At 38.1% G+C, this 18,474-nt stretch overlaps 1 long non-coding RNA gene across 1 annotated transcript; it reads right to left on the reverse strand.

Annotated features, from left to right (window-relative positions):
• Positions 1-1,371: 1,371 nt before the first annotated feature.
• Positions 1,372-17,003, reverse strand: LOC140325009 (uncharacterized). Its single transcript, XR_011919620.1, has 2 exons — positions 16,936-17,003; positions 1,372-2,112 (listed from the first exon to the last, which is right to left on the reverse strand). It is a non-coding gene; the product is annotated as an uncharacterized lncRNA (long non-coding RNA).
• Positions 17,004-18,474: the final 1,471 nt, after the last annotated feature.

The raw sequence follows: 18,474 nt of genomic DNA on the forward strand, positions 1-18,474 counted from the left end.
CAGGAAGGGCTAGTAAAGGATGGCCTTCCTGTTCTGGGTGTTCTGCACTGAAAACCAACAGGTCTGAGCTTCCAACATCAAACACTAAGGTACAAAGAATGCCTACAGTAAAACTTTTTTATTTACAAGATTATTAGATGAAAAAAAGGAGAAAAATGACAAGAATACCACAACTACAGCAGCCACCTAATCTAAGGTCTGGCAAACTGAAAAATATTATATTTGTGCTTTAGACATGCTTTAAGAATGTAATAATTTATGGAAGTACAAGTCTATAAAAGGTGAGCCTTTTATTGTACTAAAATACATATAGAACAAAGATCAGAATCAGTATGGACTGGCCATTAGTTGTATTTGGTTAATACCTGTATATGTCACAGGCAAAACTGGCTGCTTTTCCCTGTAAAGTTATCCAAATAAACTGCAAAATACAGGACTGCCAAAGGTTAATAACATTTTTAGTCATGATAGCTTAAAAATGTAACATAATGTAGTGCTTAGTTAACAGCCATGAAAAAAATACACAGCTCAGTGATTTGGCACTTTTAATGTACTCCATTCTATTGATATAAGCTTCTGTAGTGTTCTGATGTAAGGAAACATTTGGCATTTGACTAAATCATACCATTTAATTTATATATGCACATAAATATCAAAGATGAATTTTGGAATTGAAAATCTAATTATTCAACAAAAAAAATAGAATCTTCTGTCACCATCTTTTTTGATGCGTACAGTTCCAGGGTTTAAATATTTATTAACCGAGCTGGCGGCAGGTAAAATGAGTCGACGGTGGGACAGTCAAGGCACTTTGTAAATTGTTTGCACAGTGTAGCATCTGGTGTGCCTTGTGTTTCTGCTTTTGTAATGTTTTGCTAATTAAACTTTTTGTCCCCTTTTTTTAGGGGGTGTGTGATTGTTATCTTTAACCTAAAGAGAAACTCCAGACAAATAACAAAAGAATACATTTGAAACTCTTTTATTTTCTTTTATTTTCTTGAATATCTCTATATAGCATTACTGGGTGAAGGAAAGACAAAACTAAGGGGTCAGTTGTGTGACCTGCATCAACACCCGTTTGCAGGGAACATGTTAACAGAAGGAGGAAGCCAAAAACTGCTCTATCACTGCTCCTTAACTATCTAATCACAGGGGATGACAATTGTGTGTTGTTTATATCAAATACCGTTTGTTACAATAAATCTATAGTTGTAAGCAATTTGTTGTAAATTTGTGATGGAAAAAAGCACTGTTGATCAAGCCAGGATTTTTATGAGTTGATAAGTTCCTGTGTTCCTGTGCTCTCTATAGAAGCCACTCTAGTAGGCTGCAACATGGCAAATACAAAGACATAGTACACAACAAAAAGGATAACAACAAAAATGATCATTTATTGCACTTGCAGAGCTTAACAGATTAAAAGCTTACATTACAGAAGACTTTTTTTTCCAAACCAGGACTCGTCTGTCTGCTTTATTTATCGCAAATCAGAGTAAATTAAAGAAGTACTATATTACATTTCATTTGTAAGCTGATATAGTTAGGGTGAAGCCATACTTTCTCATCTAAGCCGACTCTACATTTTAGTTTTGCCTTGCAGTTGGCTTGTAGTTAAACAATAGAATTTCTGCAATTTCTAATATATATATTTCTATATAGATATAGGGATGTACAGAATTAAAGGTAAGTGGGTATTTTTGATTTCAGTTTAGTTCCACTTAAATGAGACCATAAGTAAATATATATTTTAGGACTTTGGTCAGATAATCGTGATTTTTTTAAAGCCATGCAAACAAATTATCTAACTAACTAACTAACTTGAACTATTGAGCTTAAATTATACAGGTATTTATTAATCTTGGTATGTGCCCTATTGCTTCTTGTGTGAAACACAGGAACAATATTTTAATATGTTGCAGTTTACTAGTCCATAGATGTAGTTACTGCATTGATTTTCCATTTCCAAACTGCTCCCAAAGACAAATTTCTTCTCCTACGGTGCCAACTTTCATTCGTCGTACTGTATCTATAGAGGAATAGTGTTGTAAAAAAACACACACATCTTCTTCTCAATATTAAAGTGTAGATGTGTTCTGTAGGTTACAAAAAAGGCTGGGGAAAAAAAATTATATATTAGTCAGAAAGATGGTGGAGTTAAAAATATATTAAAAGGATAATAAAAAATCAGAAGTAACACAACTATTTCAAATATGAAATCACCAAATGTAATGGAACCCAATACGAGAAGTTTATTATTTGAGCTCTATTTATAAACAGGAAATCAGACATTGCCCAATTCATCAATGAAATCCGCGCTTGCTGGAAGCGCGAACGTACGCGCGGCCAGCGTTTGCGGATTACCGCGGTCCGGACTCGAGTATGTGCGTACACCCGCCTCACTACCAGCCGGATTCCAGCCTTCACAATAGGGAGCGCGAATCTGCCAAAAAGAATGATTTTTTAGGGGAACAGTGACTTTTAATGCAAGATCGCCAGTAAAAAGCTGTCGGATAAGCGCGGCTCCGTGCGCGAGCTTTTTCCGTTGCTGAATAGCGCGACCGCGTACGATTCCGGATCGCTAATACGAATGCGCGACAGATAATCCGATTCTGCTTGATGAATCAGGGGCATTCTCTCAAACGTTTCCAGTGGGAAACTTCCACATGGCAGTAATTGATTCCCACCAAGGAATGTCTAAGAGATTCTCCTTGTTTTTTAAATAGCCCTGTGAGTTTTTTAAAATAATTTTTTAGTATGTAAACTAATACATGCGTGCCCAATTCCCATTTTTTCAATGTTATACTGAAAACATTTTCAACAACAGTTTATGCAAGATCAGATCATGGAATGTTGCACTGGGGAGCTAAGACTTTGATTTTCCAGGGTTAACGTGGACCTATCACCAACATTTTGGGGGGAAAAAAACGGATCTTATGCATGCGCAGCAAGATAGAGCAAGATGAAAAATTTGTTTTCACTTGCCAAGGATTTTTTTAATATATTTAGTGTATTTCAGGTCTGCTGAATCCAGAAATGACATTAGAAACATTACAGAAACAAGCATATCTTGCATATTTTAGTATTAAACGGGGGGACCAAGATAAGTATTGGGCTCCCCATATGGTATGCAAAACTTGTGTAGAGTGTCTACATCAGTGGAAAAATGGAGAGAGCCCAAAAATCATCATTAGTGTTGTTGTTCGAATTCGGGTCGTCCTAATGTTTGACTCGAATATGGCCGTTCAAATTAGGGTTGACCCGAATTATGTTGGATTCGACTCCCCAAATTCGACCCTCCCACAATGCCTAGGGACCTCCCCCATGATGCCTAGGGCCCTCCAATAACAGCAAGGGTGCTCCCCTCCATGTTTGTTGTGGCAGGCAGCCGATTGGCTGTCAGTCACTGCGTGGCACACAGGCAGGCATTGGCCTATATAAGGCCAGGGTGTGCCTGCATTTACCTCTCCTGACAGAGATTTGCTGATAGCATCTTTCTGTGCTGCTTGGCTTGCTTTGTCAGAGTTAAAAAAAAAACGCTTTACTTAGACTGTGTCACACTCACACTATTAGTCAGATAGATTGATGGTTTGTACTGTATTGGTGCAGTCCTGAAATCCACTGTACTCAGATAGTTGGAGTGTTTCACTGTTAGCTAGATAGATAGATAGATAGATAGATAGATAGATAGATAGATAGATAGTCAGTCAGTGTGTTACATACACGCAGCCAGAGGCAGGGTAAAAAAATACAAATATTTAATTCTGATACCACTTGCAATCTATCAAAAAAAAAATTCTGTATTTCTGTAAAAAAAAAAAAGATAGATAGATACATACATAGAAAGATACATTGATAGATAGATAGATAGATAGATAGATAGATAGATAGATAGATAAATAGATAGATAAATAGTCAGTCAGTGTGTCATGCAGCCAGAGGCAGGGTAAAAAAATACAGATATTTCATTCTGATACCACTTGCAATCTCTCAAAATAAACAGAAAAAATTCTGTATTTCTGTAAAAAAAATACAGATATTTAATTCTGATACCACTTGCTATCTATCAAAATGAACAGAAAAATTTCTGTAATTCTGTAAAAAAAATACAGATATTTAATTCTGATACCACTTGCTATCTATCAAAATAAACTGAAAAAGTTCTGTATTTCTGTAAAAAAAAGTACAGATATTTAATTCTGATACCACTTGCAATCTCTCAAAATAAACATAAAAAATTCTGTATTTCTGTAAAAAAAAAAAAATACAGATATTTAATTCTGATACCACTTGCAATCTATCAAAATGAACAGAAAAATTTCTGTATTTCTATAAAAACTACAGATATTTAATTCTGATACCACTTGCAATCTATCAAAATGAACAGAAAAATTTCTGTATTTCTGTAAAAAAAATACAGATATTTCATTCTGATAAAAAGCCTGCATAGTTTGGCTTAGACAACCTCTACTGCTGCTGCCACCCATGCCGCCTAAGGCAGTTGTTTGGCTCCCATGGCTGGAACTGCCATAGGGATTCCTGCTGCTGCTGCTGCTGGCAGCCGGAAAGGCTGAGCACAAGTCCCTTACAAGCACTTCTTGGTAGTGCTGCATTTTAGGTCCCCTGTATTGCGGCAAGATCAGTTGTTGTATCTCAGGCTTGTAACCTGGATCCAGTAATGTACCAATCCAATAGTCGTCAGTCTTTGTTTTTATGTGTTGTATGCGCGGATCTTTGGTTATGCACTCCTCTCATGTGGCTCAAACTCCCCACAGCTGAGATAATTCTAGACCCACAGTCCTGTTGGTCGAACAGCAGCACAGGGTCATCATCCTCCTCCTCCTCCGCCTGGTCTTGCCATCCACGGAACATGCCGCCTTGTGTTTGGGTGGATGGATGCCATGTACCCTCAATGTCCTCCTCATCCTCTTCCACCTCCTCCTCTTCCTGGATTTGTGGTGCACTATGCCTAGTAGGCACGCATGTCCGAGATGATGTTTGAAACGCTCTGTGTTGTGTCCGAGATCCACCATCATCTGTTCCTGCAGGCATATGATGGGGATGGTGTCACTGACACAGGCCTGATCTCTGCTGATCATCCTGGCCACCTCTTCAAAAGGTGACAATACAGTGCACAAGTCCTCAATTTGCAGCCATTCCGCAGGGTTGAAGAAAGGTAGTGTAGGTATACGTCTGAAATTAACAGACTCTGCCACGTAATCCACCACCGCTTTCTGTTATTCAGAATTCCAACATGTGGCCACATCACAAATTAACCAGTGCCACTGGCTGTGAACGACCGGCAGAAATGGCCTACAGCAACAGCGGCTGGAGGCCTGGGTAGTTCCTAAGGAAGCACTGTACTATCAGGCTCATGATGTGAGAGAGGCAAGGTACGTGTGTGAGTTTCCCACAACGCAGGGCTGCCAGCAGATTGGCCCCGTTGTCACACACGACTTTGCCTGGCTGAAGTCTGTTGGGAGTTAGCCATATGGCCTCCTGCTTCCGTAAGGCACTTAGAATGGCTGCGCCCGTGTGGCTGAGGGAACCCAAGCTTCACAACCTCAGGACTGCGTGGCAACGTCTGAATTGTGCACCGAAATAGCAAACTGCAGGTTGTTGCTGGCGGTGAACAGATGCTGCCGAATGGGAAGTGCTAGGTCTCCACGGCAACATGTCCCTGGAGAAAGAGGTTGAGGCACAAGAGTCAAAGGAGGAGGTGGAAGTGGAGGTTGAGGAGAAGATTGCATGGCGATGTGCTTTGGGTAGAGGTAGGTATGCAGGCCTTGCTGCAGCTGCATCTTCCCCTGCTGCCACCAAAGTTACCCAGTGAGCTGTATAGGAAATATATCTTCCCAGTCCATGCTTTTTAGACCAACTGTCGGTTGTCAGGTGCACCTTGCCAGAAAATGAGTGCTGCAGGGCTATGGACACATTGCACTGCACGAGTTCATGCAAAGCAGGAACACATTTTTCTGCAAAATACTGTCGCTTAGGCATAACGTACTGTGGGTTCGCTCAGAGGATGATGGGGTAGAAGTTGTGGGGGATGGCAATGATGCCTGGTCTTGACTGCTAGCAATGCGAGAAACAGCAGCGGATCTGCGTTGCAGCTCCTGCTCACCACTGGTGGAGCCTTAAATAGGTAATGCTCGGCTACATGCCCCACTCAAATTGCTGGCAGCAGCACAGGTAACTTTGGTGGCAGAAGGAGGAAAGGCAGCGGAAGAAGATCGAGCAGTTTGAGCTTGGTTCTTGTGCGAAGGTGGTCACACAGAGCTCTGTGCTTTGACCAGGTGTTCCCGCCAGGTTACCGGGTGGTGGCTTTTTAAATGTGTGCTCATGCAACTTGTTCCAAGTTTGTTTGGGTTTTTGCCTCGTTTCAAGTGTTGAGCACACAGTTTGCAGATGTCCATAGTGTTGTCATCACTATGGACATTAAAAAATGCCAACACGGGCGAACATCTAACTGGGCCGAAAGGTGCTCTAGAGCTGGTGCTCGTGGTGGCGGTCTGCAGTTGTTGAGGCATAGCTGTGGTGACAGGCAGCTTCCGACGATGAACGACTATGACTTGCATCACTGGTACGTGAGAAATGCAGAGTGTGGGCAGCTTTTACCCTCTTCCTTCCTCTCCCCCTTTGAGGGCGCTCTGCAACCTCCTTCTCCTCTTGTTCCTCCTCCTCCTCTTCTTCCTTCCTATGATGATCTCCTTGTTCGCCCCATGTCGGATCAAGGACATCATCATCATCATCATCAGAAGAGACAGGACGGGTAAGTTCCTTACACATGGCCTCCAAGGGAAAACATGAAAAAATGTGCAGCGAACATCATTAACGAGCCAGTGATTGACAAAGAAAAAATCATTTTCTTCCACTACACATAAAGTTGGGAATAATGAAGCAATTTGTTAGAGCTCTGAACAAGGATGGCAATTGCTTCAAATACATTTGTAGATTCTTCCCTATTGTAGATTCTTGATTTGAGTACTGAAAAATTAAAAGCAGGAATCTTTGATGGACCCCAGATTCGGAAACTGATAAGTTACAAGACTGATACTGAAGCTCCTGCCTGGCACAGCTATGTCATGGTTGTCAAGAACTTCTTGGGTAACTATAAAGCACAAAATGATGAAGAACTGAACAAAACTTGCTCTTAAACTTTAAAACTTTGGGTGCTACTATGAGCACAAATGTACACTATCTCTATAGCCATTTGCAAAAATTTCCAGAAAACCTTAGTGATTTCAGTGTGGAACAAGGGGAGAGGATCCAACAAGATATAAAAGTGATTAATGAAAGGTATCAGGGCAGATGGAATAGACACATGATGGCAGACTACTGCTGGAACTTTCAATGTGATTGTGATCATCAGCATAAAAGGAAATCATACAAACTAAGTGTTTCAATTACTTCTTTGTGATTAGTTCTGTAAATATATTGAATATAGAATATATTGACATTAGGCATATCTATTTTAATTTTGCTTAATTTTCATGTTTCATTAGTTTTCTATGAGGTTATTATTGAGGTCATTATTTCAAAAACTAGAGCCATTCTAGCAAAACCAATACTATATTTGTAATCTGTGCATCAAACATAACCTAAAATGACTTGAATCTGTTTGGAAAGAAAATGTTTGTTGACCAGTGTTATTTTATCATTTTTATTACCTTAACCTCCTGGGTGTTTCACTGATGTCTAGATTTCTGTACCAAAAGTGGTACACTGTTTTTCATGAATTTTTTTTTTTAAATTGTAGACCTGTAACTTACAGAAATATGTCCGAACAGGGTTCTAGTAGATATCATAAATATAAAAAAAAAGTTTGAAACACACAATCATGTAAAAAAAAAAAAATTACTTTGAATAAAATTAAATAAAAAACACAAAAATCAGCTTAAACAAGAATACATAAATAAATCAAAAATACTGAAAATGCAATAATTCTGTATACTGTATAGTAATATATTTTTCTAAAACACCTCCCTAGTGTCCGTCACATACCTATAGACAAAACCACATAAATATATTTTGTATTATTTTGTATTGTATTGGATACAGGACTTTATATTGAATCCAATACAAAATATTTGAATTTCCCGCTACGACCCCATCGACGGGCACATGCACGGACATCATCAAGAATCGCCGAGGGACGCGTACGCGAACGCCGGGTATTATAATTCTTTCCACACTTCTGTACTTTCATGCAAAAAGTGTTAAATTTTTTGCATGGAAATTTATTTTAGATTGAAGGCTATAATTCACCTGATTACTCAATAATTACTTTTAATTCACAGAATTACCGCATCACTCCCCGAAATATGTCCAAAATTTAATAAATTTAATAATAACATTTTTTTTTCATAAAACATAAGAAAAAAATCTTTAAAAAAAAGTGTATAATGTAATGTAATTGTACAGTAGCTTATATAAAAGATATATAATACAATTATATATATTATATAAAGATTTCTTTGTATTGGACTCAATACAGCTTTTTTGTATTGAGTTCAATGCAAAGTTATTTAAATTTCCCTCCCTGCCTCCCGCCCGCACGTCATCAGGGATCGCCGAGGGACACGTACATGCAACGCAAACAGAGAAGAGAAGAAGAAGCCGGCGGAGAAGACAGGCACCCGACGCTGGAGAGGGAGATCTACGCTGGAGAACGACACTGGAGAACGACGCTGGAGAATGACGCTGGAACAACAGAACACGGGATGATCACAGTGGGAAAAGGTAAGAGATGGCTTTTAACCACCTGAGAAGAGTTCGGGTTTAACTTTTTCTGCAAGTGTTTTTACCCCGAACCAAGGTCGGGTTTAACGGGTGGTTAAAGGTTAATTTTTTTCTGTTTTTTTTTCGTATTGGGTAAAATAGGCTCCCAAAAACCCACAAGGGCCATTTAAAGCCCTTTAAGCCTAGGAACAAAATAGTGTCATCTTGTCCATTGACTCTCTTTTTAACTAAACTTTTAGAAAATAGAAACTGACAGTTTTGCTCATCCCTAGTGGTCATTGTTGATAAATGAAATAACATTTTACCAAAACACTTTGAATTTATTGACTGAGGTTCATAAAATGCCTGTAATACCAGATACAAAGTGAATTAAATGTATGCAACATGTAGCAATTAACCAGATTCTAGTTTGAATAAAATATAGAAGAAAATAAGTGTACTCTGGTTAGTTGAACTGTTGAGCTGCACTTTGCACCCACTTTATCATCACGCTTTGCTTACCAAAAACTTTCCTATAAGCTTATATAAATTTACATTTTATATAGTTCTTAACTGTTGTTAAAACCTGATCAAAGACATTGTTCTGTCAGTGCTTTTGTGTAACTAAAACTATATTAATTAAACTGTACTTTACACTGGGAAAGAATAGCACTAAAAATAACATGTACTCTTCAGAATACATCAATCATCAAATGTCCATATTACACAATGTACATTCTTTCCTATAACAATAGCAGGGAAAGTACCTTTCATTTAATGGGGAGCTGACAAAATGGTAATAAAATAATGGAATGTTTAATTAACTATGTAAAAATTGAAAGTATATCTAACTTTTCCTGAACACAGAGTGATTGATTGGATGGATTCCCATTTCTTAGACATAGCAGACTAACAAAATAAAGGCAATTTTCTACTTCTACTGCTAAATACACAGATGAAATAAATAAGGGAGATGTTTTATCTGCTAAACGATTTGTAGTTCTGTCTATCAAGGGCTAAGATAAATTTTCCTACCCCACAGTGTAGCCCTATCTGGCAGCACAGGAGACCTGTTTTTTTCTCAGATGCCACTCAGTAAAGCTTACTGGCCCTACCCAAGTCTTAGAATGAACAGTGAAAGGAGGAGCAGTAGACTAATTAGTTCATCTCTCTGTCTGTGCGCTCTACCCTAAAATCTGCATGTCCCTTGCACTTTAGCAAACCTAAATGGGTTCTTGTGATGCTACCCCTCCCTTTTAAAGCTCCGCTATATAAAGGATTACAGGAAGCTGATGCCATATCAACTTCAGATCGCTTGCATTATAAACAATTTACTTGTGTAATAATGTACACTGAGCTGCATTATTTCTGTCTAGATATGAAGAAAGTTTACCCATGTTCCAATATTTTTGTGTTTGATTAAATCTATTTTGAAGTGTGTCTGTCAAATTATTGAGTTAATTACAAAGCCTCTATACAAAGTATTGTAACCAAACTTACAGAGGAACATGCCAAAGTCAAAACCAAAGTAAGGCTCTGTTAAGACTAACTGTGAGAGTGAGGTGCAGCTACCACCCCTCACATCCCTGAATCATTTCCTTTGAAACCAGTTAGAGAAAAGCTACCTACCAGAGACCTTTTTTGTTCTCTTGTAGGTAATCAAATATGTTCCATTAAAGGGGCTGATTCATTAAAGCTCCCAAAGTCTGGAGAAGATAGACTATCATGGGGGAACCTGAGGTATCCAGCAACCCTGGAATGGATTTCATCAAATTATTTACTATTATTAGGTAAATGTTTTCAATCCTGGACCAGATCTAATCTAGGTTCTCTCTTGATAGTGTATCTTCTCCAGTCTTGAAGAGCTTTATTAAATCAGGCCCAAGGTATCATTAGTAACTTAAACTAGAGGTATTATCTTTATTCCATACCTAACAAGATCAGACAACCATGCTGTTCTTAGGTCTTCACTGTGTGGCCCGCCTAGAACCACGTGGTGTCTTCAAAGATCTTCAGTGCTGAGTTATATACACATGCTTTGCATTACATTCACTCTGGAGAAGAGGCAGAAATACATCATACATCTAAGATACCCTTGTGGAAAAATTTGAGCACTCCAACAGTGCTCTTGTTAATCAGTAAGTCATAGTTGTCTATGACAGATATGGAAAAAACATGGTTTGCAGTGACTTCCACTGATTTTAGAGCAGATTGGGTATAGACATTAAAACGTCTTTAATACTCTGATTTCTTACAGGGTTGGCTTCTATATCATCTATATCATAGGTGGGGTCACCTCCTCTATTTCTTTTATGTATATAGACATTAAAATGCCTATGCGGACAATATAAATACAATTTGGTAAATACTAACATATTTCTCCATGGAACTACAGAAAAACAACTGTTAAAACTTCCAGAGCTCACAGCTGAATACCCTGTCTTTGCTGTACTACTGTATTTTCAGCCCTGCCTGATTTCTCCCTTTTTAAACTACAGAATTCTACTTATGTTACCCTCTCTATCCCTCTCCACATGCATTTGTTGATTCAAAGGGATCTCTAGGCAGACAAAAGTGGAAGAAATTATTGTACATGCAATTATTAGTAAATCACAAAATGTATGTTTTTAAATTGAAGCAGTGTGAGAAGGAATCAGCACAAGGGGCATATAGGTTGACGTGTATAGAAAAAAATGCTGATTGGCTGAAACAGTGACAGAGAGATGAACTCACCTCACTAGGGGTGTAGCTGTAAATCAGGGGGATCCCTAACAAAACTTTGAATGGGACATTTGGGTAAGCCTTTTAATGACCTGTGGTTGCTGCAAATTCTGCCACGGTCTTTTGGCTTGCCAGGTGTTCTTGAACTGCTACACGTCTCTGCTGGAATCAGTAGCGGCAGGCATGAATCTATAAATCTGCTTGAACCTATCTACTCTGCTATAAACACCTCAAACAGTGAAGGTGGCAGGGAAGAGAAAGCAAAAGAGCAGCGCCGACTTTTCTTACACTACCTAGGTACAGGTTATGGTGGGCTCAGAGGAAGTGGACTGAATGATGCTGACCATAAAACCATAAGAAAAAAATCTACCTGCAATAGCAGTAAAAAAGTACAGCGGAAGAAATTTTTAAAATAAACCTGAATATTAGATCTTGTTATTTTATTTTTAACAAGCTATTCATTTTTATATTTTTTTTAAAAAAGTGCCTGTTTTAGTATATCAGCTATTTGCATACATAATATAAAGCAAGATATTCACTTTTAAAGACAAAATGTGTCTATTTGCTGTTGTTCATATGAATATACATATTTATTAAACAGTCTGTCTGCTATCATTCTGTTGTGTCTAAACAGTAATCTAAAATTCTATTGAAGATGACTTTGCCCTCAACAGTGCATTAAAACATTATTTGTTGAGTATTTTTCTTTTCATGCAGTACATTGCATCGGTAAACATCTCTTTTCTAACTAGTTAAGTTGCTGAGCCCAGATTTTCTTAATCAAAGCTAATTTCTCTCAGCTGGACACTTCATTATCATTTTAATGATAAAAGTGCACAGCAGAGGTGTTCTGTTACATACATTGAGACGGATTGCGTTAATTACACCTGCCCTTAGTCAGGAGTTCTGCGACTCACTAATAATAATCCAGAATTTTATTATTTTTTTATATGTGCAAGGTTATTATAACAATTATTTCTGCACAGGACCCAAGTGTTTTGCAGCTGATGTTTTTTTTTTTTTATAATTGAAAGAATCAAAACACATTAAAGCCCCACTCCTGCTGAAACATTTTATTTTGTTTTGGATAGAGAGAGAAAAGGTTAAAGCCCTTGTCTTTTTATAATCTTTATTGAAATGGTTGTGAACAGATACTGTATCTGGTATTACAGGCATTTTATAGACCTCATCACGTCATACATCACATTCTGCTAACAATTATAGTAATTACATGGTTCACTAGCTATACACTTTAACGTTATCCTGGAATGTCTTATAATAAAACATAAGATAAGCTATTAAAGAAAATCATAGTTCCTCTGTGTACAATGCATTCTTTTTACAAGAAAATAGGGAAAGTGCTGGATTGTGCCAGGACTAAAGGATTCATCAGTCCTAGGTCCTTACTTTAAATACCTAATATTATTAATGTTAAACAGGATTTATATAGCGCTAACATATTACGCAGCACTGTACATTAAATAGGGATTGTAAATGACAGATGAATACAGACAAGTGACACAGGAGGAGAGGACCCTGCCCTGAAGAACTTACAATCTAAGAGGTGTGGGAAGTAAAACAATAGGAGGGGAGATATGTAGTGGTGGGAAGTAGTGATGATTTCAAAAGACAATGGATGATGGGTAGGCAAGTTTATAAAAATGGGTTTTGAGTGCTCTTTTAAATGAGCAGAAAGTAGGAGCAAGCCGAATAGGACGAGGAAGACCATTCCGGAGAGTTGGGGCAGCTCTGGAAAAGTCTTGAAGCCGTGCATGTGATGAGGTTATGAGTGAGGAAGTCAGTATTAGGTCATTGCAGGAGCGAAGAGAGCAGCTAGGGGAGTATTTTTTTACCATTATTTATTGACACAGACTATATGATAAAAGTTTCACCAACCATTTGCTGCCTTTTTGGTTACAAATAAAATAACAGATAAATGAGAACAAACAATACACAGAGCTGTGAACAGTGGCAGAGATTTTTGGCTTTGGGTATCCTTAATCACACTTTTTAACCCTTTTCCTGCAATGGATATAAGGCTTTCAGCTTTGGCGACCATAAACTTACAGCTGGTGCCTGACATTTGGCACTTTTAAAATGAATGTAACTGGAGACTAACAAACTGCCATTTACATTTACAAAGGGTGAAACGTTGGTGGCTACAGGATATTATATGTAAGCTGACACCTGTTCCCAACATGCTACTGTCACATAGTTCTCCGCTGGCATTTCCACATCAATGCACATCAGCCTGTTGTCCTTTTTTCACCTGCCAGTGCAAGCTGTCAATCACACTGGTCACTGCTCTCACTGCCACCAATCACTACAAGCCTGTGGCTAACTGCCTACCACTGTACTCTCCTCTGCCATCATTTCCTCTTTTAGGTGACTTTTTTTATGGTGACTTTCCCCACCCTCTTTCCTCGCTAACTTCCCTGGCAGCTCTGAAACCTGGAATGAATCAGTTTGTTGATCAACAAAATACTCCAGGCATATATTTGCCCAGCATGGAACCTAGGTGCAAAAGAAACAAGGGGCATCAAACATAGTTCACCCCTTCCTGGCTATACCAAGCCCCATGTACTATAAAATTGGAACAGTTCCATAGTTAGGTGACAGTAGGATTGTGGGGACTTCCTACTTAATAAGGTACCTCTAAGTAGGTCCTTTTCATCCAGAAATGAGAACAAAGTCCTTTATTGATAATTTGAAAAAAAAAATAATCCTTAGTAATATCAGAAGTAGGTCAAAGTCAATCGCCCAAAGAAAGAGACCATACAGGAAAAAAAACCTTTTCAAGTTCTTCCAGAAATGTAAATGTCAATCATAATGTGTGACAAGCAACGATATTAACCGTCAATCTCCCAGTGCTAAATGACAGATTGCCATTGCTGCATTAATAGCACAGAGAATCCCTATGCTATTTCCGCTGAATGCTTGGAATCTGTCGTTAACAGATTTAGCTGGCCGCAGAAATAGTAAAAATGACAGAATCCATGGAATCTGTAATTGACACATTTAGCTGGCCACAGAAATAGTAAAAAGTTAAATTTTACACATTTAATTAGGGGGGGATTTCATTGGATTTTGACTCAACATCTCCATTTTAAGATGTACAACAGAGTCCATTGGCACTTACATTTTTAAACTTTAACCCACGGACTTAGGGAAAAAACGTATTGTATCGAAGCATAGGGACAGTTGTGGCTTCAAAGACAACATTATAAATACATACAAACAACATGCTTTTATAAACATGGGTTTTTTTTTTTTTTTTGGTTTTTTTTTGAGGGGAGGGGGGATTATTACATTTCTATAGAGTTTAAACATACACACTGGCATATTCATAGTTCCTCTGGGTACCATACTTTCTGTTTACAAAGTAATAAAGAAAATGCTGTATTGTGCCTGGACTAAGGGATTTATCATTCCTAGGCAGTTACTTTAAGTTATGACACAGACTATGTAATAAAAGACTTACCAACCAAGGGAATGAGTACAGGGGGACATTGGTACCCCTACCCGTAAGGCTTTACTAAGTTCTCATTTACAATATTTTAAGTGAAATGTATTATAAACACATCTGCAAATCCAAATGTGACTATTCTGATTTTGGTGACAGCTGTGTGATGACTGTGATGAACACATGCAGCAAAAAACATCTATTTCCTATTGTCATCTGCTGAGGTCGGCATGACTCAGTAAACCTCCAAAACTCATGTTCAGTTTGCCTTATATCACATTAAAAATGTCATTTTTTTATGAAACGGCAAACTAACACCCATGGATGTGCCATGCAGCCCTAGCAGAGTCATGTGCACTCCTTCCCCCTCTATATGGAAGCATCACTCAATCCACACATGCAATGTAGTCGTTTGTTGGCCTCCTACGATTGCTGACACGGGCAAATTTGCTTCCGTTCTTGTTCTTTGTAGCTCTAACGGAGCTGTCTAAATTCCCTTTGTTCTACAGAATAATAATCAGCTTCTTCATTGTGACATGAATATTAAAGGGAACATTTTGTATAGCTTTTCATCCTGGTTTTTAGCCGAGTGGCACAGCTGTGTAAAGTCACGCCATTAACCCTAGCAGTTCTCCATTTGGAAAATGCGTTGGCTGTTACAGTTCTAAACTGCAGTGTGCTTTCATCTATGTCATTCAATTAAACCATTAATCCTGCTTTGACAAAAAATGCACTGCAGCCATGAAAACCTTTTAATCTTCTGCACATTTTTCAAAGATTATTTATTCTTATAATTGCCAATATTGCCTAAACCCAAATCTATGGCCATGCAATGCAAAGCACAGGGCTTGCTTAAATGGTGGTCCTGGTAGCAGTATATACAAACCTGTCTGCTGCTCCGCTGCCCTGTTAAGAAGGAAGCATTTAAGAGGACTAATTACTTTGTCTTGGATAAGCAAAGCACAGGTATTTTTTAAAAAATAGCTGGTGGGAGCAAAAATAAATATATCTCCCCAAGCTCAAATTCAGAGTTGGGATATCATGTTCTTGTTGGCAATCATCCAAAGCTGCCACATCACACAGGCACACCTGTCTTGGTCTTCTACACAGGTATGAAGCCAACATTAGGAATGATGACAATGCAGCCCTCTATGCATGGCTAGCCAAGGCTTCATTTTCTGACAATGACAGAGCCTGAAGCAAAACTATGAGGACAGGAATTGGAAGAAAAGGGGCAAACAGTGCTTTCTGCTAAGTACTTTGGGGAAAGTGCTTTTGGAAAGTTGCTTTGGGAAAAATACCTGGCAACAGTGTGACTGTTAAGCAAGTGAAATCACGCCAAATATTTTCAGGTATAAACAGGCAATAAATATATATTTTTGATTGCCCAATGAAATCACAGACATTATTTACAGTTATAGACAAACAGCTTTTTCTGTTGAGTATAAATTTGCCTGTTTTTTATATTATGACTGCTAACCAAGTAAAATCACAGTAACTCGTTTTACACAATTAGTTAGTTTTACACAGGCAAATTATTCCTATTGTGGTGAAAAAATGTACCTATTTTCTCAGCACAACTAGTGGTAAACGGAAAAGAAAAATGGATTCAGATTGCCCCTATGCTGTCTAGCGTTCCTAAAGTGTGCTAAGGAAACCATTCCTAATAATTATTCACCAAAAATAATTAATTTTAAACCTTTTGAAAAAACTCAATTCCATCTCAGTATTTGCAAATCCAGTTGCATTTCTAAACACATTCAACCTGATTCGTTCTTGTTCTGCTCGTCTCTAGTCTTAAAAGAGAAAGATCCTGCAAATCTTCCATCTAGTACATAGATCTTGAAGAAATACACAAAGCACACCAAGGTTTAAGTAAGAATACACATTCCGCTCGTATTTAGACAATATTTGCATCCTAGAGTTGGGATAAAGAAATTAATACAGGTGACTCACAGAAAGCCCTATATAGATTCCTATATATTCCATCAAAATCAGTATATTGTCCATCACCACAAATGAAGGAATATTACCATTAACGACAGGTTATCTGCAAGTGTTTCCCCTTCTCTCTAAAAGTATTACCATGGAAACTGCAGCTGCAAGAGAAAATCAGAAACCTGAATTATTTGGAAAAAATGAAAACTACCACTTCCTGCATTCCATCCTTTGTACTCCAGTGCGCTCTTAGATTTCTGAATCACTCTTTCAACCCCTTCCTCACCCACATCACAAGCTCTTTTGTTTTAAAGGGGAAGGGGGGTTGTTACAAGCTGTGTATGGTATCAGTTATGAAAGAATGGAAGAGGAAAGAGAGGGATGGAGAACAAGAGGTTTGCAGTCATGATGACATCATTGTTTATTGCTCCAGATAAAACCATGGGAGGTTAAAGGATTGAGGGGAGTAAGGAAGCAAAAGTAAAAAAAAAGTTATAGGGGGTAAATTCACACGTCTATGTAATATTCCTTGTACTATCCATTGATATTTGTTGAGTATAAACATCCCATTTACTTTAAAAGAGCAATAATGAGCTTTGGCATGTAAAAAAACTATTCACACCAATTTTGGCAAAATAGTGCACTACAACCTATAGGGTATCCACTTATTCACTATTTATTCACTATTATTCATAATTATGTGTGTGTCTTTTCTTTGTGTTGTGCATTGGAGTGCCATTCATAATGAATGGTGCATAAACAGTAGGCTCTATTTATAAAGCAGGGAATCTGACATTACCCCAAACAGGGACCTGGAAGATACCCACAAGGGAATGTCAGATTCCCTGTTTGATAAATAGAGCCTAGTGTATTATAATGCAAGTTTTCTCTAAAGTTCACGTTACCCACTTCATAAGGTGATAATGATTGAGTAGGTTTTCAGATTACCATAGTAAAGTAGAAAAATAGATGATAGAGAGGCTTATTCTAGGGTGGGATCTAGACTTAAAATGACAGCAGTGCAATATTTTACACTGGGGCTTACTGTTACTTGGGCAAAACAATGTACTGCTAGAGATCCACTTAAAAAAAATAAGATGGTGATCACAGAACAGGATGGGTCAAGCCCAAATCTATACTTTTTTTCACCAGCAGGTAAAGGGTTGTGGAAATCTGAGTGGGTAAGCTGTCATCCTGACTCGCTTAGGAGAAAATTACAGCAATTTTCTTCAACAAAGCAATCGTGCTCTGTACCTAAGTCCTGTGTTGAGCTAATCTTTTATGTTCTCAGATCACAGAAAGACACTGTGCCAAAGGTGTCCGTTGGTTCTTTCTCCCTCACATTTTCAAGATCAAAATGAATGGGCTGTTTTAGACTCTAAATGTCTTGAGGTTTGTAGCAAAGGCAAGACACAAGACTAAAAAGGTGTGCAATGTATAATTATGTAAATAGCTTGAAATGCTTCCAGCATCTTTCAGAGTGAAATAAAATTCAAATACCTTTTCCTTCCTTCCTCTCTCATTTTCTCCCCCATCCTTCATTCCTTTCTTCTAGAAAAAAACTGTTGTTATGCAGCCTAAAACGAATTCCGCCAGAACCCATTCACTGGCTGTCAGAAGATTCTGCTCTTCCC

This window comes from Pyxicephalus adspersus, chromosome 2 (assembly GCF_032062135.1).
Source record: "Pyxicephalus adspersus chromosome 2, UCB_Pads_2.0, whole genome shotgun sequence".
Taxonomy (NCBI): Eukaryota; Metazoa; Chordata; class Amphibia; order Anura; family Pyxicephalidae; genus Pyxicephalus; species Pyxicephalus adspersus.